Raw genomic sequence first — 21070 nt, forward strand, 5'->3', positions numbered from 1 at the left:
AAGTACAGCCACACTGGTGCTGGGTGCCTTGACTGACACTGTTGCTGTATACCCACCAGAAAACACCTAGCCAGCAGCCGGAGTGTGGGCCAGAAGTGAACAGCCCCTCCTCTAGGGATCCTCCAGAGCAGGAACTGTGGGGAAAGAGTCCAGGGCAGGACGGAGGAATCAGGCTGCATGGACAGTCCATGACGGAGGAGAGGCCTGGATGCGGCCCTAGGTTGAAAAGGGTTCCCCTCTCACAGATTCCTGTGATCCATAAGGTTGGGAGTAGGAGGAGCCTCCAAATTTACAGGAAAACTCCCCCGGGGCTTCCTTTCCCCCAGCTCCCTGGGAAGGGTGATCTGGCCCATTCATGCAGCCTCTCAACACAGCTGGGCTGGAGGAGATGAGTTTTATTATCACCATCCCTGTTTTGCAGAGGGCATTGCAGAAGCCCAGCAAAGGGCTGATTTTTGAAAGGTGCTGAATGCCTCCAGCTCCCACTAACTGTGGGGTGCTCAAGGCCTTTGGAAACCAAGTTGTAAATATCTTGCCCAAGACCAGACAGGCCAGTCTGTGGCAAAGCAGGGAATGCTCTGACCCAGGTTTCCTGACTCCCAGAAGACCTGCCCCACCCTCCTAGCCCATCAACAGTCCCACAGAGCAACAGTCACACTGCAGCTTCATCCTTAGCAAGCAGGACAATTGAAACAACGACGACTGTGGCTGGGACAGCGCCTAGTTCTATGAATTCCCTTTTATGTCTCTAGGACAGAGTAGGTGGAGCAGGGATCTGGAGAGGGCCCTCGCAAGGAAAATAGGTAATTGCCTCTTCTAAAAAAAACAGCCAGCGTACAAAACAAATCGTGTCAGAGGGAGGCTGTGTGCCAAAGTGTGCTGAGAAGATAACCTTTGTAAATGCAGTGATTGTGCTTGTTTAGCTACTTACCTGCAACCTTTAAACCACAGGGGTCACTTTTTCTGCTTGACTTTTCTACGGGACGTATGTTGGCACTGCAGCCAAAATCATCCTCACAGACCTGTCTGCCTCTGTTTTGAGCATGTGCTCTAAACCGTGCCGCTTACGTGTCACAATTTCGTACATTTTTTTTTTAACAAGCAATGATCTTGGATCCAGAAGATCAATGGGAGCTTGTGACCTTGCTCTGGCTCAGCACTGCAAACTGTACGTCTATATAACCACTGGGATGTAACAGTAGAATTAAACAAGCCCGTCACTTATCATAAGGGCCCGATCCTGCTGTCCCGCTGGAGTCAATGGCAACAGACCCATTGACTTCAGTGGGAGTGGAGCCCAGTTGCATTGTTATAACAATATCCAGCAGCAGAGAGCAAAGGTATGAAGGCTTGTAGCGCTCCTCGATAGTAGTAGAGAGGTGCCCTTTTCACCCTTCCGAGTCGTTTAAACAGCATCAAATAAAAATAACAGGGTGCTACACAAACTTGACTCCAGAGATGAATACGGAAAACAAAATTAAATGGTGCTTGAGCAGAATCCGAACTGTGTGATGAGCCTGCTCCCACGGAGCCTTTTCCCAAAGGATCTCAAAGCGCTTCAGAGACGTTAGTTAACAATGCCTCCCGCTTCCCTTTGCATGTTCCTTCTGCTCAGTTTACACACAGGCAAACTGAGGCGCTCAGAGGCGAAGTGACCATGTCAGTGGCAGAGCGGGGAATAACGCCTGGTGTGCTCACTGCTGATACTTCTCGAGAAGCACTCCCTTGTTCTAACCATTAGACTACGCTCCCTCCCTCCGAGATACTCTGGGCCCAATTCCAGCCCCAGCGGGTGCAAGTCCCAGGGAAGCTAATCGGCGAAGTGCCCACATATGTTGGCGCTGAATTTGTCCTTTTGTCCTTGCATGGCACATTTGCCTGTAATAGTGCCCCTTGCCATGGTCTATGACAATACACCATGCGATGCTGCATCAACACACCTTTTCTCTCATGCTGTGTTCCTCCATGCTACACTCTGGGTCCCGTCTCAGAAGACTGAGGAAGCCACCTCTTTGTTATCACTGCAGCCCCAACCATTTTCCTGTGGCCCGCAGTTTTTCTGGACCATTGGAAGCTACTGCCCTCCCCCTCTGTCCACCCACTTGCTGTCACAGCAAGAAAGCCTGGCCCTCGCTGGAAAGGAATTGCAGCAACACATCCGGGCAGGCTTTCAGAAGTGACAGTTGTGGAGAGAAAGGCAGGGGGAGTAAACTGGCAGCCGTGTACACTGCGTGCTGTGTACAGCAGTTTGTGAGGAGGAAGAGAGGAAAGAGGGGGTGTGGGCAGGAAGAGCGAGGAGTTGGGGAAGGAGAAAGTACAGGGAAGGAGTTGAGTTAGCGCGTGAGGCGAGCTGGTGGGGGATTTTCTAACAAACCATTTTTACGCTGGAAAATGCTGATTCATCGACACTGAAACGGCTCCCAGGAAAGGGGCAGGTTTGCCAAAACTACAAAATCTGGAACATTCTTGGGGAGAAGAAAAGTTTTGAAATGGTTAAAATGCCCTGGTTTGAAACATTTGGAAAATGAAACATTTTGTTTTCTTGTTGGAAATGACTTTTCTGTTTGAAATCTGAGTTTATTTATACTAAAATATAAAAGTTAAAAATGTTGAAAAGTCAAAATTGAGACAAAATGCTTTGAAAAAAGAAAAGGAGGACTTGTGGCACCTTAGAGACTAACCAATTTATTTGAGCATAAGCTTTGAGTGGCCCAAGGGGATTTTCTTTCAGACTATAAGTTCATGGAAAATGTTGAGCTTTCAATATGGGGGCCTGCTTAAGGATGAGAAAAAATTTCAAAGTCTCAAAATTTCTCGTGGGGCAGGAGACCAGTTTCTGGCAGCGGCTAGGGCGGACCTTGTATTCTGGAGAACACCAGTCATATGGCGTAAATGGGAACCACTCAGTTGGAGAGTGAAAATCGTTCTTGATGTTCCCTCTAGAGATGCAGCTTATTCTATGTCATGCTACCAGTCCTAAGATGTTCAGATCAAAGAAGATCACACGAGAAAGGGGGTCAATTGCCTTTAGCTAATGCTCAGTGAATGGTTATCCTTATCACGAAACCAACACCCAGTTCAGCCTCATTAACAGGTCCTGGGCTGGAGATACACAGGCTCTGAAGCTGCTCTTTCCTGAGCTGCTCATAATTCATGCTTGCTATCTAATTTATACCCAAGATAAACTACCAGACCTGCTCCTACTTTACACTTTAAGAGCAAAAGCATAAACCCTTGCAAAGTGTTTTAAAAATCTCCACACACTACTACATAGATCCTAGCAAGCACCACTTCCTTCCACCCGCTAAGTCTGCTGTGAGGGAAATCCAAACCTTTGCACTCTGGTTCCATGGGGTGTTTCAAGCTCCTGGAGCTTGAATGGAGTCTAGCTACTGCCTCATTCTCGGGGTCCTTACATGCACTCTCAGGGTGTTGGAACTCGCTCTCCAGCTACCTAGCCCCTCTGGGTGCAGCACTGACCCTTCAGACTCCCCAATACTTAAACACACCCCCTCTTCCAGACCTCCACCCCAAAGGTGCAAAGCTTCTGGTTTACTGTTTAACTCTCTCAGGGGCAAGCAGTACTTGTGAAGCAGTCAACACACACACACACACACACACACGCTTTGCCCAATCTAACACCTTTATGCTCTTTTATATTTAAAGCACAGAAGAGTATGGATCGTACAAAACTATAAACACTAAACGCATGGCCCTGCCTCAGTTTCCTCACCACTCTTTAAGCTGGAGTCTGGGTCTCTTGGATTTGCCAGAGTCCTTGGGACCATCTGGGATCAGGAATAGGGCAGGAGGGTCCTGCCCATATCAGGTTAACCTCTCCCTCCTGGACTGGAGAATATGCCCCCCCACCCCCCCGAAGTTAGCAGATCAGCCTCTACCCTTGTAAAATCTTCAGCCCCCTACCCTCCCATGTCAGGTGACACCCTTGCCAGGTTCCCCATCTGAACACAAACCCCTCCCAGGTGACTTTGTTGCCAAGGTGACTTAGCCCCTGCTAAACCAGTTCTTCTGGACAGGGACCAGTCCTTTGTCAAGAGTGAACTGATTTCCAACAATTGGGTACTTAAGAGCCAAATCCCCTCTATTGTTGTTCTTTTGCCACCAGTCTGGAATTTTCAACCCATCCTGGAGGCAAACAGACCATAGAGAAGGCAAGAGGCTGCCCATTCACAGTGGAGTGTGCAGCCTGACCCAGACCTATGGGGTTCATAACCTCACACAGAATTCATCAGTTGTACAGACATAGTCCCACTCCTTCACATTACAACAACCAGTTTGTTGTAACTAACTGGCCCTGGGCCAGAGATTAGATTCACAAAAGCATTTGTTATCTGTAGATCAATGGGAGTCATGCTGAATTGGGTCCAAGATCACTCCCAGAATGACAGTTTATAGCCCCGCCTTTGAGTGGCAGAGTCTGAGAGTTTCTTAGCTCCTGTGCAGTCTCCCTCACCTAATCTAGTCAGGCCAGCCCCCGGGCCTCGGGTAGTTTTCAGGCCTACATTGCCATTGCTAACACAGCCTCCTGCTGCATAAGTGATCACATGGGTCCACAGAACCACAGTTACAGAAGCTCAGAATAACAGATGACCCAGGTATTCACTCCAGTCCTGTCACCTCCAACACTATGGACTCGCCTGGGCTTGCTACCTTTGACAAATGCACTTGGCTTGCACACATAGGGTGAGATTTTTCAAAAGTGCCTATACAATTTTGGAGCCTTAGTCCCATTTTCAAAAGTGATTTAGGCACTTCAGTACTGAAGTCCCATTAATTTTCAATAAGATTTAGGCTCCTAAGGCCCGAATCCTCAAAGTTATTTAAGCACCTGTTGATTTCAATGGGAGTTAGGCACTTAAATACGTTTGAGGACATGCCTAAGAGTGAGAACAGAGAAGTACTTAAATCGGTTAGACACCTAACTCCTATTGAAAACCAATGGCACTTAGACACCTAACTCATTTAGGCACATTTGACAATCCCACTAAGTCACTTTTGACAAAGGAACTTAGGGTCCTAAATCATTTAGGCTCAGATTTTTTACTTTATTGTTTTTATATAAAATGTAAACACATAACAAAAGAAAACATATATAAATACATGCACAAGATGGACATACCATATAAATAAAACCATTCAGTGTTCATTAGGTGTAAAACCAAGGGAGGAGGGGAACAAATCAAAAATAAGCAAACACCTGAATCTGTAGAAGTCATGCAGGGCATCAATTTTTTAAAGCGACTAACTAGATAACTGAAAACACAGGCTCCAATTTTTAAAGGTATTTAGGCATTAACTAATTTAATTTAGGCATTTAGATTCAATGTTGCAGCACCAAACTGACTTAGGAGACTAAATCTCATTTTCAAAAGGGATTTAGGCATTTAGGAGCCAAAATCCCATTGACAGTAGATGTTATTTAGATTCCTAAGTGCGTCCATTACTTTTGGAAGTGAGATGTAGGCACCTAAAGCAGGTAGGCATTACAATGCTGAGTGCAGAAACTTCTACGTACCTTTAAAAATCTGGGCCTTCAGCATTCTTGAACATTTCAAGCCCAGTCTCTTTGTGCAAATACTATCTCTTGCTTGCTTTTCAGGGTAGCTTGCTGCCCAATCCCAGATTCTTTCATAAGCGCCACGACAATGTGCTTTGAGCTAGGTGGTTTGAATGATGTTTCAAAAGATGCCATCTTCTTAAAGAAGCCCTTCCTGTTTGCAGATCAGATCAATCATACTGGGGTTGTGTTGCCCCCTAACTTGCAGTCAGAGTTGATCAGAACACTTCAATGTTGATGAAAAATGGAAACAAAGATTCGTGGAGGTTTTTTTTGAGTGTGTTTTCCAGTCAGCTCTGCTTTTACGTGCAGACATCTGTAAGTCTCTGGATGTTAGTGCATACATTAGACACTGGAATAATCTCTCAGGCAGTAGAAGTCCCACTGAATCACACTCATATACAACAGTACTGAGGGCCATATAAGCGCCTACATAGGTCTGAGACATAAAATTAGACAGGACAAAGGAGTAGAAAATACCCTGTAGGGGAGAGTCTTGTGTTGGCAGAGGGATGGATTAGATCAGTGCTTCTCAAGCTTTCTGATGTGGGGGACCGGCAAATTTTTTTCCCGATGTGCGCACAGACCGGCAGCCGATGGCTAGCGGACCGGCAGCGGTCCGCGGACCACCACTTTGAGTACCACTGGATTAGATCACCTAGTGGAGCTTTCATTTCTTTCACTTTTTGTTCTAGGCTTACAGTAAGCCTTATCCTTATCCTGTGTTTTAAATTCCTGCATGGTGTGCCGTGCATTAGATACCAGGAGATGTCACCAGTTGGGTGAGAAGCAACGCAGCCTTTCATCTTGTGCAGTCCCCCTGATGGCAACATGTGGCATTGAATGGCATAGTTCTGCTGGAGGTATAGGTCAATGCTGACTTTGAGCCCCTTGGTCAATGACGTTGTAGCGGGGCACCTCTCAATCCCACAGTGCTTTGGGTAATATCGGCCTTCCCCTGTGCATTGACATCACTGTTGTCTCAGCACAAGTTCACTTCAGGCAGTTATGCCTTGTGAGTGTGGGCCCTGGGCAATGCTAGAGGCTGGTGTCTGAGCTCCAGGGGAGAGCTGCAGAAAACAAGAGTTAGTGCTTGGCTCCCTTCACCGGCTCTGGCCTTTTGCTGTTTCATACTCGGGCGCCTTATCCTAATCCTTCCAGGCCCTGCATAATCTCAACTATGTCTCTATCTCTGCACTTGTTTCCTTCTACTCCGCCTCTCCCTTCCGATGTCTTCCCCGCCCACATCTCCGTACTGCTCTGACACGTCCCCATCTCACGCTTGGCTTATTATTATTCATCATGTGTATTACCACAGCACCTCGGAGCCCTAGGCATGGACCGGGATCCCGTTGCACTAGGCACTGTACAAACACAGAACCAAAGGACAGTCCTCACACGTTCATGCTGTACCCTAGTCTCGCTACCAACTCCCCAGTCCTTGTCCCCCAAGCACCCTCTTCAAATCGCTCCTTTAAAAACTTTTGCCTTCCAGAAAGCCTCTAGCCCTTGCGTGCCTCTCCACAGCCTCCCATGCCTGAGGTCTGGTCTTGGAGGCAGGGCACCTGTGGTACTCTCTGTGTAGAAGTTACAAAGAGCCGGTAACGGACACTCTTTGTAAATCATCTGGTTGACTGAATAGATCCCCAGTCCATTATCTCTTTGAATGGCTGAGATCTTTCCAGAGTGAGGAAAAGCAAGCTGTGAAAACAGGGGACCATCAGCGGGTGTAGTCCCATTGAAGTCAATGGAATAACACCATTTTACACCAGCTGAAGATCTCATCCACGATGTTTAGGGAGTGGGTAGCAAACAAGGGAGGGAAGGGGGTCATAGAGAAATGTGCCATGCACAGATTGCTTCCCCCGAATTCTGTCTGAGATGGACACCTAGCCACATGTGAACAACCTTGATCATGTAACAAACCACAGCAAAACATTAGTGTAAGTGACGTGTTGATTAGGGGATGAGGAAAGGATCCTATTTTCTTCCTCTTGGTGGATACTCAATGCATTTTCTTTTGTTGAGAAACGTTTTGGGGTGAAAAGAGGCTGAATCTGCTTTTCCTGCAGCTTTGGACGCTGCTGGTATAAAAGACACTTCACGGAGCGCCCATGTAAACGCCAGGATGTGCAGTGTGTAGCTGGCTCTTGAGGCTCTTGTACAAGTGATCACTTTGCTGTTGGATTTAAATTCACTTCAGCAGAGATCAGCATATTTCTGCTCTGGTTTACTTGTAAAGCAGTTTATTAACTTTCAACCACCAAGTTCTGCTGCAGAGGCTTTGGGGGGAAATATGTTGTTCCTTGTGCACAGTCAGACACTGTGCTGAAGGTCACAGAGCATGTCGCCTATAACACCAAGGCTGACATTGTTCTCTGGTGAACTGAAATAAAAGGAACTCCCAGTGTTTCCAGTCTTTCTCCTTTGAGCTGCATCTGGTTACCACTCCATGTCATTGTATATCACTTCTTGTAAACGCACAGCTCAGTATGTACATCGTTGTGGCCTATGTTCTGCCCTCATCCCTGTACTAGGCCTGATTCTCCACTTCATTACTTCAGCATTACACTGATGTAACAACGGAGCTTCAGCATTGCATTGCAGCGGAAAATCAGACTCACTTCCTCCGGATAAACACATGTGAGAGACATGGTTTGATTCTGACCTCATTCATTCCAGAATTTAACTTTGTTGAAGTCAGTGGAGTTACTTGGATTTACGCTGGTGTGAGCAACGCTGGAGTCTGACCACATGTGTCAGTAGAATAGATGAGAAAATATGATGAAGACAGCACGGGCAGAACACTAAGCTCAGAGCGGATGAGAAAGAAGCTCAGGGCAATTGGCGCGACTATTGGTGTAAACCAGAGCTAGATCTCAAGTTTAAAGAACAGAAAACAGACATGAGAGGAAATCTTGTCCAGTGGTTCGGGCATTAGCATAAGACTTGTGACACCTGGGGTCAAGTCCTGCGCCACCACAGACTTTCTGTGTGGCCAAGTCACTTAGGCTAGATTTCTGAAGGTATTTAGGTGTTTCAAGGCGTAACTGATTTAGGATGCTAAAGCTCATTTGCAAAAGAGCTTTAGCACTTAGGAGCCTAAATCCTATTGACATTTGATGGGATTTTGGCACTGAAAAACCTAAATCCCTTTTGAAAAGGAGATTTAGGTTCCTAAATGAGTTAGGCCTTGCAATGCTGAGCACAGCAACACCTAAATACCTTTAGAAATCTGAGCCCGAGGCACTCTGTGCTTCAGTTTCCCCTTTATAAACTGGTGATCCTGCCACTTTCCTATCACACTGGGAAAGACTGCCAGACTCCAGAGACCATGGTAATGAGGGCCAGATACGTATCTTAAGTAGAAAAAGATTCTCAGAGACCACGGCACAGCATAGTACTCTTCAGACTGGAAACTCGTCAGTGTGCTGGTGAGACCTTCTTTATTTTTTTCAAGTGGCAAACAATACCTGGCATATGCTAGTCACATCGCTCAGTGCCTTATTGGAAGGTGCTCAGATATCACGAGGATGAACGTGGCAGAAACTGATTAGCATAGAGAAGCAGCCTGAAGCATTTTCTGTGCAAGTTAACAGACTAGTCCAGAGCCATGCAGGTCAGTGAACTATACTGTAGCGATGTCAATAAATATTTACTTAGCAAAGCTAGTTTTTGAGAGTCCTGAATTCTCCACTGCTGCCCTCTGGCTTGTCAGTTAAACCTATATTTTCATAAGTGGCCTGTAATTTGGATACCTCCATTATGTGATGCCTGTTGTCAGTAGCTACCGGGGTGGTGCTCTCCTCTTGTTCGATGATGATAACAGTCGGCTGCGTGCATGTTCCCTCTGTGTGCTGCCCCAGCTCTGCGCAGATCGCTGACACAGCAGACCCCGAGAGAACCCCCAAAGACCACAGACTCCAATAATGTACAAAGGCACCCAGCCAGGTTTATTGTCAAACGAAGCACAGTAATAGTTTCCTATAGACTCTACAGGGCATACTACGAATATGTGCCCCCGGCAATGGACACAGCTCAGCCAGTGGCGGGACACTCCACTGCCCCTTAGGCTGGACGACAATGTGCCCTTCCAGACCTAGTCTTCTACAGGTGAAGAACAGATTACTCATCCCTCCTGATGTATTGAGGTGCAGCCCCTTTACTCATTAGGGTGCTGTTTCTCCCCTGTTACATGTTGGTTCAAACGAATCTATCCATCATGTTGTCCTTTTGACCCTGTCTTTAAGATGCACCTGCCTGTTCCTTGTTATCTCTGTGGAGTGTTCTGATGCCATCTTGGCGCAAGTTCTTCTTCTTGCCAACTTCTGTGATTGGGGCCTGCCTCTAGCTCACAGCCCAGCCTTTGCTTAGCAATGCCTGGAAGTACTTTGGTTCAGGCTTCAGGCCTCAGACTGGGCCTCTGATACAAGAGTTTATGTTTTCAGGGCCTCTTCTTACTACAATGCCCACAGTTTGAGACACCTAAGACCTGATTTGCAGGGGTGTTGAGCATCTCCAGTGCCCACTGAAGTCAAGGCGTGAAGAGGAGCCTTGGAAATGCTTGAGCACCATTTAGTTTTTACCACTGAAGCGCCTGGCCCTTACCCTTTGCAAACAGCCTGCAGTGTTGCGATTGTGTAGAACAAACTAGGAGCCGTGCTTGTTAATACCTTTCCATAGCACGTTTACATGGCTGAGCAAACCGGGAGCTCAAGGCAGTGAGGTTGCTGTACTTATTCACAACAAAAGCTGGAGAAATAAAGTTGAGGGTAACTAAGTAAAAAGCATTTAAGCATTATCAGGTTATGCTGCCGTTCCTGTGAATGGATATTGATTTGGAATTTGCTTTGGGACTAATCTCAACCAAGACACTATCTTGTTATATCAGCACCTTAACAATAACAGTAGGCTGGAAGTTAGATGCTCAGAGTGAACACCAATTTAGCTGCTATGGCAGATATGTGCATGTCTGAGATGTAGGGTCTATATAGGGACTATAAATAATCTGCATAGATTCTGGAGCAATGCAAATCTCTATTGTGCTAAGCAGAGAGATTACATTTTTAAAAGCTGGGCAACGTGTCAGGAATATATTAGAATTTTGAAACTAAGATGGATGTTCCTGGAGCAAGTGCATTGTGGGAACATTAAACACAATCAGATCACGTAGGTGATTTGATGACACCCTACATCACCAACAAAAGCCCATAACACTAAATGCTGGCTGCTTACAGCAACACTCCCATTACTCTGCTGCCTTCTAACCTGGGGCACAGCTCCTACTATTTGGTAATAAGTCTACCCACTTCGCTTTGCAGCTTATTTTGTTTGCGGCGAAGAAATGTTTGTAGTTTGCCTTTGGTTATGACCTTTATTTATTACCCAGCCGGGAGCGAATCTGTGCTGGCCAGGCAGTCACTTGCCCTTGTTTGACTTAGCTTTGTCTCTTATTCTTTTGGGGGAGTGGGTATTGATTATTCCTTAGTCACTTTGAAATAAAATATGGTTCTCATAAAGATGGGAAGCATTCTGAGAACATGCTCAGGCTGAATTCACTCACAGCCACCTCCCTCCTGGGGCACTAAACGGCAAAGGGGATGTACATTTGGGCTCAGCCCAGCCAGTTTCTGGAAAGGAGCTTTTGATACTAGGTGTGCTCTGTCCATTGGTTCCGCAATGCAACCAAGGTGAAGCATTTTATCCATTTAGTTTATGTCACAGGTAGGAAGTCAGCTCAGCCCAAACACTGATGAACTTCTGGGCCCGCCTCGGCAGAGGGTGTTGCGGGACTGCTCTCGAAAAGAGAGACGTCTGTATAACTGAAGTTGGTTAATGGAAAAAAAATCTCATCTGCTAGCACATAGGAATATGCGGCACTGCCTGTAAGTTTGTGGGTTCAATAAAGTTGTTGTTATGCTCTGCAAATGGCTTCCATTGTGCGGTGCCTAACCGGTGGTCAATGCCAGCATTCACCATGGGTCCCCTTGTCTGTTCAGTGCCACGGTTGTGTGCTCCAGAAACCTCCAAACTCCTGTCGTCTGCAACCTTGTGACCGTTGGAGGGAGGCAGGGAAGGAGTGAGCCCCATACTATCATCAACCACCTCCCAAAGCAGCATTGCAGGTCCCAGCCCCGTTCCAAGCAGCTCTGCATGCCCTGATTTAAAGTTTCCTCTTTATTCGACTCTTCTAACGTGCTGGATTGAGGGGCCCGGGGACTGTTCACGTTTATTCCCAGGGTGAATCTCCACCAGTTGCGGCAGAATGTCAGTCCAACTTGCTACGGAGCACGTGGGGCTTTGATCATTGCATGCAAGAAAACCGCACAGACGTCCCTTTGAGACACTCGGAGCTGAATCCTGCTCCAGGATGTAGGCATAACACCGCTGAGGCGGGTGGGAAGGCTGGAGGGGAGCAGTGCAGTGATGACGTTACTGGGAGATGCGCACACATAAAAGAAGGCAGCATGTGGTGCAGAGAATTTGCCAGGCCAGGCCAGACCATTGGTCCATCTACTCCAGCATTCCTCAGGGCCCGGTGGAAAACACCAACCACCTTGCATGCTGCTGCACCATCTGTATCCAGCAGTGGCCCCCTAGTGAATTATTTAGTTACAGTTTAGGGGAAAGGAGCAGCTCCTGGTGTCCCTTCCCATCCTTAATCCCCTTAATCCCCACTCCCTTTGGCCAGAGCTGCAGGTCAGGATCAGCCTGGCTGAGGTCTGCAGGTGCCATCCAGTCTGAGTGCACAACCGCCTGCCTGCTGCAGGGCACGGCGGAGTGGGGAGTGGGGTGGGGGGTGCACAGTGATTGCCAGTTGTAGATCTGTGAGTGCAGACCCACGTACAGCGAGAGCCTTCTGGGTTTCCTCTCCCACAGCATGTCCTTTGTTCCAACCAGTTTGAACACTGCCGACTCCGGCCTTCAACCTCCAGTGCTTCGATGCTTTTAATTTTGCTTACGTCAGGAATCCAGAAAATAAAGCTCCTTCTCAGAGGCAACTTTCTTTTCAGCTTTTGTGTTGCCCAACAGTGTGTGTTTTGTTAAGGGCCTGGATTAACTTGGCGCTTTCCTCTTCTAGAGTGTTCAGTCCCAGCCAGTCCCCTTCTCTGTTAATGAACCACTTGTTATCAGCTGCAGGCTCCTGCTTTCTTTCACTGATCTACCCAGGCATTCAATGCAAACTGGACTGGGAAGGCTGCTTTCCCTGTCCATGGCTCTGCTGCTGCGAATGGAATGAACAGCCAGTGCTCTCTCTCCTCCAAAGGATATGTGGTGAGTGTCCCTCCAGTTAGTCCACTCGCCACTTAATTTCACTGCGGTTTAGCAAAGATTGGCCCAAAGCTGAAAATGTTGCAAACATTTGCAAAATCCAAATGAAAAGTAGCGCTTCCCCGCAACCCACCTCCCGATCCCCCGAAGTTTTGCTATAGAGCCCAGGAGTCTTGCTCCGCTCTACTTACCAAGGAGTGTCCAGGTTCCGGTAATTGTCTTTTATACCATTACACGAATGTAGTGCTGTCAAAAATTGCTTCATAGAGTCATCATTTATAGGGCAGAAATCATGTGAAAGCTGGTATCGTCATGGCCATTTACAGCACTGCATTAACACTTTACATTGATATGAACTTTTCTACTCGCCAGGACCTTAAACACCATGAAAAAAAAACAGACAGGGCTCGATTGTAATTAATATAAAAAGATTCCTTCGCTAAGGCTTCTGGACTCAGACAGGACCCTACCTCTCCAGCTAGCTCGATATCTCTAGCCTGGGCTGCCTACCATCGCCTCTCAGGGTCTCTCTAAGTCCTGGAGGCCACCGTCATGAAAGGCCCAGGTCTTGTGTTATTTTGGTCTCCTAAATGCCTCCCTCACCCTTTTAAAAAGCATGCAAACAACATGAAAACAAACACCAATTACCCAAGCCCTGAGGTACAGATCTGGTCCTGAACAAAGAGTTTCATACAGAGCTCTGTGTAACTCATCCGAAATCCCCCTGCGTGCCACATGAAATGGTAAGGCCTAGCATCGTATAGTAGGGTCAGAGCCTGAGACCTGACTGAGCTACATTCAACCCAGCACCCACGCTACCTTTGCACTCTCCCAATCCTGGACCAGCCAGGCTGGGGTTTGGTCCCATATGTCTAAACCACTGACTAAAGCCAGGCTGTGACTCAGGTTTGAGCCCACTTCTGTCGACACACAAATCTGCCTGTATTGTGCCTGATCAGCAAGCACTCAGCACGTGAGTCCTAGGATCCTAGTAGGGGATTGGGTGAGAGCCTGAGTCCCGCTGAGACTTGTGTTCAAGCTCTGTCATTCTGTAGTGCGGACACAGCTCAAGCCACAAACCTGAGTCCGAGGGGCTGCATAATTCCATTTGGACATGTTAGCACAGCTCTGAGACTTGAGGTAACCCAGGTTTACGATGCAGCGTGGACACACAAAGCTGGGCTTGGAAACTGCCAGTCCACAAGCCTGGGTCCCACAGACAGCCCTACAGTTCAGTGTAAACATACCCACGGAGGCCATTCCACAAACCCAGGCCCTAACGCACCCCCTCCCCAATACCAAGTGCGGCAGGCAGGGGTGGCGTGGAGCTGGCTACACTGGCTCTAGCCAACTGGGAATTCATTGCACTGGTAGATTGCCCAGTTCAGGCAGCCTTCCAGCTGTTTGCAGTAATGTAATTAGCTTTAGTAACTGCAAATACATGTTGCTGCTTCTCCTTTGTCTGGGTTAATCACAGCTTTAAAGCAGCAGATCAGTGCAGGTGATTTCTGACACTGCACCATTCAGGTCCCAGGGCACACGGGAGATGCCAGCCCCGAGGAAAAAGGGCGTGTGTGACTGCATTTGCTCGCCTTAGAGAAGGGCTTGCCCCGCTCTGCAGTAACAATGAAGCTTGGGGGGGTTGCCTCCATTTCTGGTGCCACTGGAACACATTTCCTTAGGGTGCCTCTGTGTTACCAGCCACGCCAAGAGCCTCTGTTACATCTGAGTTCAGCTGCCTGTCCAGTTACCGAATGGCCCCAAGAGCAGCCTCTGGGGCCCTCCATTTGGACCCTCCTCACTAGGCAATCCAAGGCCAAACTCTTGCCTGGCCTTGAGACCGTCTCATTCCAGGCCAGAGCCTCAGCGGATTTAACCAGCCCTGCAGTGAGGGGAGCTATCCTGATTGACATCAGCTGCTCACAATCTGGCCCTGTATCTCAGACTATGTCTGACTAACCAGCCTTTGCGAAAGAGCAGCCATCTCACTGGCACTTAGTTACTCCTGGGGAGCTCTTGTGTGGCATAATCCCCCCTGCAGGAACTGTTTCCAGACAAGATACAGCAGAAACATCTGCCAATAGGCTGAAAAATTTTCTAGGACTTCAGGTCTACGATGCAACGAAGAGCACTTGCGTAATTTTTCCAGCACACCAGCACATATTTGCCATCTTTTGGCCTCTTCCCAGGCTTGCACAGTGCCAAAACAGACTGAATGACACACACTTTATCCTGTTGTTCTTCACTTTACTTAGAAATAGACTCCATTAATAATAGGTTGCTGTGATAGGGGGAGTTCCAGCTGAGGGCCTTAATAGACTTTACTAACTTGTCAGCATTCAGTTTCACAACACCCCTGCGGGGAAGGAACGATTACCCCCATTTTACAGATGGGGAAATTGAGGCACAAATTGAACAAATTGCCATTGGAGCTTGGGGGATTCAGAGACTACGGTGCTGGTGGACACGATAAAACCCTAAGTTTCGACTGATAGGTGAGCTGGAATCGCAGAGCAGAAAGGTAGAAATAGAAGGCAGGCTTCCAAACTAATTGTCCCATGTACATTCGTACCCTCATTTGCCAAGCAGTTGAGCCCTGTCGATGAAAAATACAACCCAGAAACAAAGCACCACATTCCAGGACATTTTCCTTTGCCTCCACCCACTTTGGCTAGTTCCCCACTGACTCTAGTTAAAGGCCCCTCATATTCCTGAGCCCGGCTATGGAAAGAGGGAGTTTGCTACCCATGTAGGGTTTTTCACTGGCCTAATTTTCACCCTTCTCTCCTCACTTGTTTACCAAGCAGAAGTTGGCTTTCCTGCTCCTTCTTTTATGGCCTGGCAGGATTTCCAGTGAACATGTGGAATGTTCGTTTTTCCTGCTGGGACCGAGGCAAGCAGCATTCCAGAGCATGGACAAATGCAGTGAAGTTACTGGGCAAGTGACTGTCCTGTATCAATGACAAAGGGCCATGGGGGGGGGGGGGGGGGCGATGGATACAGGAGGAGTAAATGGGCTGTCTATGCATTTTACACCCTTTCTCTGCTCAGGAAGGAGGCTCTTTCCCTGAGGAAGGAAAGTGGTCAGCTCCCCACACCGGCTCCTGCCCTGTCCCTGCAGAGAGCCCTCACCAGGGGCCAGAACCCACCCTTTGGGAAGGATGCAAGCCAGAGACAGGAGGAGGCAGGCTGGGGTCAAGCCTTAAATGTAACAGAAACATTTTAACTTTGCATGTGCCCAATCACTCATAGCAACCACCCCACGAGAGGAATCCACTTACAATTGGATGCAGCTGCATCTAAGCAGAATTCTTTCTGGTCTGGGATTCTCTTTAAGGGCTGGTGTTTGGGAAGGAGGGGTTCCTAGTGTGGCATCCTGCTCCCCAGGTCTTGGTAGGAGATTATGGGGGCTCAAAGCCAGTGAAGAGGGACAGGTCCTCCCCATGAAGACCCTCATTCTCCAACAGATCCCCTGTACGCTGGGCAGACCTAGAGAGGTCTGTAGGTTCTCGAGAACAAACTTGCACCCCTTTTCTTCAATGGCAGAGAAGGAGAAACCAAGCCCTCCTATCCCTGACAGATCAATTAGTTGAGAACACGTCCGGGGAATTCAGTTCCTCCCTAGCCCCTTCCTGCTGATTGTCCACCAGGAAGAAGCTATTAACCATGTGGTACAGTATTAAACCAGCACGGCTCTCTGTGGGTCTTTGTGCTCCCTCTCAGGGTGGATTTGCTGAACATTCCTGCTTCTGAGCTTTGCTCAGTAAACACCACAGACAAAAGGAGGGGAAAACCCAGCAGCTTTATTTCTGCCCTGATTGTGATGAGGTGGGAGATAGAGGTGGGTAGTACCCAAGTGGTCAGATGCTCTGTAAAACCCTTGCACAGCTCTGGCAGTCCACCTCCAACAGGCCTGCTGTTCCACTGATGGGCCTCTCCCAAATGAAACCTCTCACAGCGATGCTTTGTTTTTAATAAAAAGAAAAGGAGGACTTGTGGCACCTTAGAGACTAACCAATTTATTTGAGCATAAGCTTTCGTGAGCTACAGCTCACCCGTAGCTCACGAAAGCTTATGCTCAAATAAATTGGTTAGTCTCTAAGGTGCCACAAGTCCTCCTTTTCTTTTTGCGAATACAGACTAACACGGCTGTTACTCTGAAACCTTGGTTTTTAATGACACTGAGCGCCACCTACCAGCAGGAGCTAGACTAAACCCAGCAAATGCACGGCAATGCTATGACCTCGGAGTCCCTAACCTGTGTGACAGTTAATATATGGTCAGTCCTGTAGCTCGCTCTGGGTGTAGCAGGAAGGAAGTGCCTAATGCCCCCAAGCAAAACTCCAGGTGACTCCCATGGGAGATTTGCCTAAGGAGGGACTGTGGGTTCGAGCAGGAAGGGGGTTTGAGCACTGTGGTGGAATGGAGCTGATGGCATGTGGCCAGGAGAATCTAACAGCGCCGGATGCAACCTGGAGCAGCTACCTCTTGCCAGTGCTGGGGTCGCTTCCTGGTCACCACAAATGCCAGCACTGCCTTCTTTGGATCACTAAATGAACATGTCGACGGAGAGCATGTGAAAGGGATGATGGAGAGGGAAGCTCCAAAGTGGTGTAGCTGAGCTAACAAGGGGGCCTTTACAGAACTCATCAGTCTAAGGCAAGGCCAGCCCTCCTCTGACTGTGCCGATGCATCTCTCCAGAGAGGTTAAGTTTTCAAGGTCTGCATTTAGAATGACAGTTTTCTGAAAGCCTCATTAAATTGGCTGTTAGTTACAGTGCGTGTCACAAGATCTGAGGCATGCCGCAGCCAGATCTATAATTCCCTTGTGCGCTGGGGGTGGGGGAAAGCAGACGTTTTATGAGATGTTCTGAGAGGCTCCGACTCAACGATGGCAAAGAAACACTATTTAAGTGCCATTTTCTCTTCTTTATGGGGTACTGCAAAAGACCATATGCTCTGGCAAGGGCGAGTGCCTTTTATCCCCTGGAAGAGCTGTGTTTTGTGGACACAAAAGCCAGCCAATGATCTTAAACTGGAAGTTTGGAAAGCTGCTGTTCATAGTCTTGGGTGACTTTTCCCAATTTGCCCTTGCTTCCCTTGTATATTCCACCCAGGATTAGTTCTCCGTGCCATCTGCGTGCACCATGAGACTTCTGCACTCACTGGGGCAGACTAAATTTTACTTCCTCCCCGTTCTACTCTGGCCCATGGTTGGAGCAGAATCAGGTAGACAAGGGGACGTTTCATCCCTACTTACTCCATCTGAGGGTCATGTAGGGCAAGGACTAGGACAGTGAAAGGGGAAGCAACATGGGGGTGGTGATATCTCAATGATCTAGTGGAGTGGGAATATAGACAAGAAACTAAGTCTCTACCAAACTAAAACACTCTGCTGCATAGCGCTGATCAGAAAACTTCCGAGGAAGCTGTTTTTCATCAGAAAATACCATTTAGACTAAACCAAAATTGGTCATGCTGTCACATCAATTTCAACAAAACTTCATTTGGAAAAAAACTGGAAAAGCTTTTAGAAAATGTTCAAATGTCCCATTCAGACGTTTTCAGAACAAGGAGGTTTGATTTTTCATTTTGAAAAGATTCTTGTTTAGACATTTAATTTATTTTATATTAAAACCAATTTAATTTTTTTTAACATTCCACAATCAAAAAAAAATGTTTTGAAATGATCAACATGAGCCATTTCAATGGACCCCCAGACAATTTGCTGTTGCTGTTAGGAATTTCAGTCCATAAAAATAGTTGCAAGTTTTTTGTCCCAGAGACAAACTCTTTGAAATCCCAAAGTTTTTCACGAAACAGAAAATGTGTTTGCCGACCAGCTCCACACCCAATGCTCTCTTGGGGACATGAGCTGAGAATAAAACACGTGTGGCAGACGTTAGTCATGTTGCTTAATCCACTACTGGAATGCACTTGGCTGCTGTGGAGATGAACCTGGTATAAGAAACTGTATAAAATAGACTAGGAGCTCGGCATTTCATTAGCCCCAGCCATCTGCAGAGCACAGGCTGCTTTTCAGGTATTAATGAATTAAGCCACAGAAGTTTCCCACTGGCCTTGGCCCTAACGTACTTTGTTATGACTAGAGCCCTGAGAAACGATTGCAATGAATCCCCAAACCATGCGGAAGATGGCTCGTAAATTACAAAGCAGTGACTCAAAGCAGGTTTGCTGATGCTGATGAATCAGGGCGAGTGGAGGAGGGGAATCCTTTATTTGAGCAAGCTTGGGCAGATTTAGGGCTTGGCCCAGAAGGTGTGCAAAACCTGTCGTTCTCCAGGATTCCCATCCAACACCATCTGTGACTCTGCTGTTTCCAGTGAGGTGGGCTTTGAATTTTGGGGAGTTTTTAAATCCAACTCGCAAAGTAAAACTTGGGACGGGAGAGAGGGCACGGAGTGGTGGGAAAGGGAAGTGCAAAAACTCTGCAGATCGTAACCGAAATAAATGTTCACGCAAACCCCTGTGAACTGAAACCACCCAGTCTCACAGGGCTCTGATTTAAACACGCTGCCAGCGGGCAAGGGTCTCTACAGCCAACCCAGCCCAAACCACTCTAGAAAGGGGTTGTGGAATTGCAAATACATCATTGCAAATGGCAGTGGAAAAATACACCATATTCTGGGATATATTAGCAGGAGTGTTGTAAGCAAGACACAAGAAGTAATTCATCTGCTCTATTCCACACGGATTAGGCCTCAGCTGGAGCATTGTCCAGTTCTGGGTGCCGAATTTCAGGAAAGATGTGGATAAATTGGAGCAGGTCCAGAGAAGAGCAACAAAAATGATGAAAGGTCTAGAAAACATGACCTATGAGGGAAGATTGAAAAATTTGGATTTGTTTAGTCTGGAGAAGAGAAGACTGAGAGGGGACATAACAGTTTTCAAGTACGTAAAAGGTTGTTACAAGGAGGAGGGAGAAAAATTGTTCTCCTTAACCTCTGAGGACAGGACAAGAAGCAATGGGCTTAAATTGCAGCAAGGGAGGTTTAGGGCATGAGGAAAAACTTCCTGTCAGGGTGGTTAAGCTCTGGAATAAATTGCCTAGGGAGGTTGTGGACTCTCCATCACTGGAGGTTTTTAAGAGCAGGTTAGACAAACAGCTGTCAGGGATGGTCTAGATCAGCGGTTCTCAAACTGGGAGTCGGGACCCCAAAGTGGGTCGAAACCCTGTTTTAAAGGGGTCACCAGGGCTGGTGTTAGACTTGCTGGGGCCTGTGGCCAAAGCCCAAGCCCCACCACTTGGGGCTGAAGCTGAGCCAAGGGCTTCAGCCCTGGGCTGTGGGGCTCAGCTGCTGCTTCAGCCCTGGGCAGCGGTGAGGCTCAGGTTACAGGCCCCCTGCCTGTGGCTGAAGCCCCAGGCTTCAGTTTTCCCCCACACACACACACTGGGTGGTCAGGCTTGAGTCCCGTCCGTCCCCGTCCCCCCCCCCCCCCCTGGCCCGAACCCAGGGTGACAGTGCTCAGACGGGCTGAGGCTTCGGTCCTGCCTCCGGCGCGGTCATGAAGTAATTTTTTTTGTCAGAAGGGGGTCACGGTGCAATGAAGTTTGAGAACCATTGGTCTAGATCAGTGGGTCTCAAACTTTTTTACTGGTGACCCCTTTCACATCACAAGCCTCTGAGTGTGACCCCCCCTAATAAATTAAGCACACTTTTTAATATATTTAACACCATTACAAATGCTGGAGGTAAGTGGGGTTTGGGGTGGAGGTTGACAGCTCACAACCCCCCATGTAATGACCTCGCAACCCCCTTGAGGGGTCCCAACCTCCAGTTTGAGAACCCCTGGTCTAAATTATACTTAGTCCTACCATGAGTGGAAGACTTGAGGTCCCTTCCAGTCCTATGATACTATTCTCTGAAACTTGCCCTTTTCAAAATGACTGTCTTAGGTACTTGACTGCCTCCATCACTACAGTACCTGAGGGACTCGCAATCTTTCATGGATTTATCCTTACAACGCCCGTGAGCTAGGGAAGTCCCATTATCCCCAGTTTGCCCAATAACATTCAGTAGACGCAGCTTCTTCCCACCGTGGCCTTTTCTCTCCTTTGTTCAGTGTTTTTCATTTTGCAGGCATCTCTGTAGGAGTAAGACCCTTCTATGGACTCACCTTCCCACCCTGCCTTCCAACTCCCCACAAGAGTTTCATTCAACAGACTAGCAGAAGCTCCTCCTCTGCTAACCCACCAGC

The 21070-nt window shown here is 47.7% G+C and overlaps 1 protein-coding gene across 6 annotated transcripts in view; it reads left to right on the forward strand.

Moving 5' to 3' along the window:
* FAM20A (FAM20A golgi associated secretory pathway pseudokinase) overlaps positions 1 to 21070 on the forward strand; it is a 42369-nt gene that overhangs the window by 1572 nt on the left and 19727 nt on the right. The gene's annotated exons all lie outside the window — the stretch shown is intronic.

This window comes from Caretta caretta, chromosome 14 (assembly GCF_965140235.1).
Source record: "Caretta caretta isolate rCarCar2 chromosome 14, rCarCar1.hap1, whole genome shotgun sequence".
NCBI classification, from domain to species: domain Eukaryota; kingdom Metazoa; phylum Chordata; order Testudines; family Cheloniidae; genus Caretta; species Caretta caretta.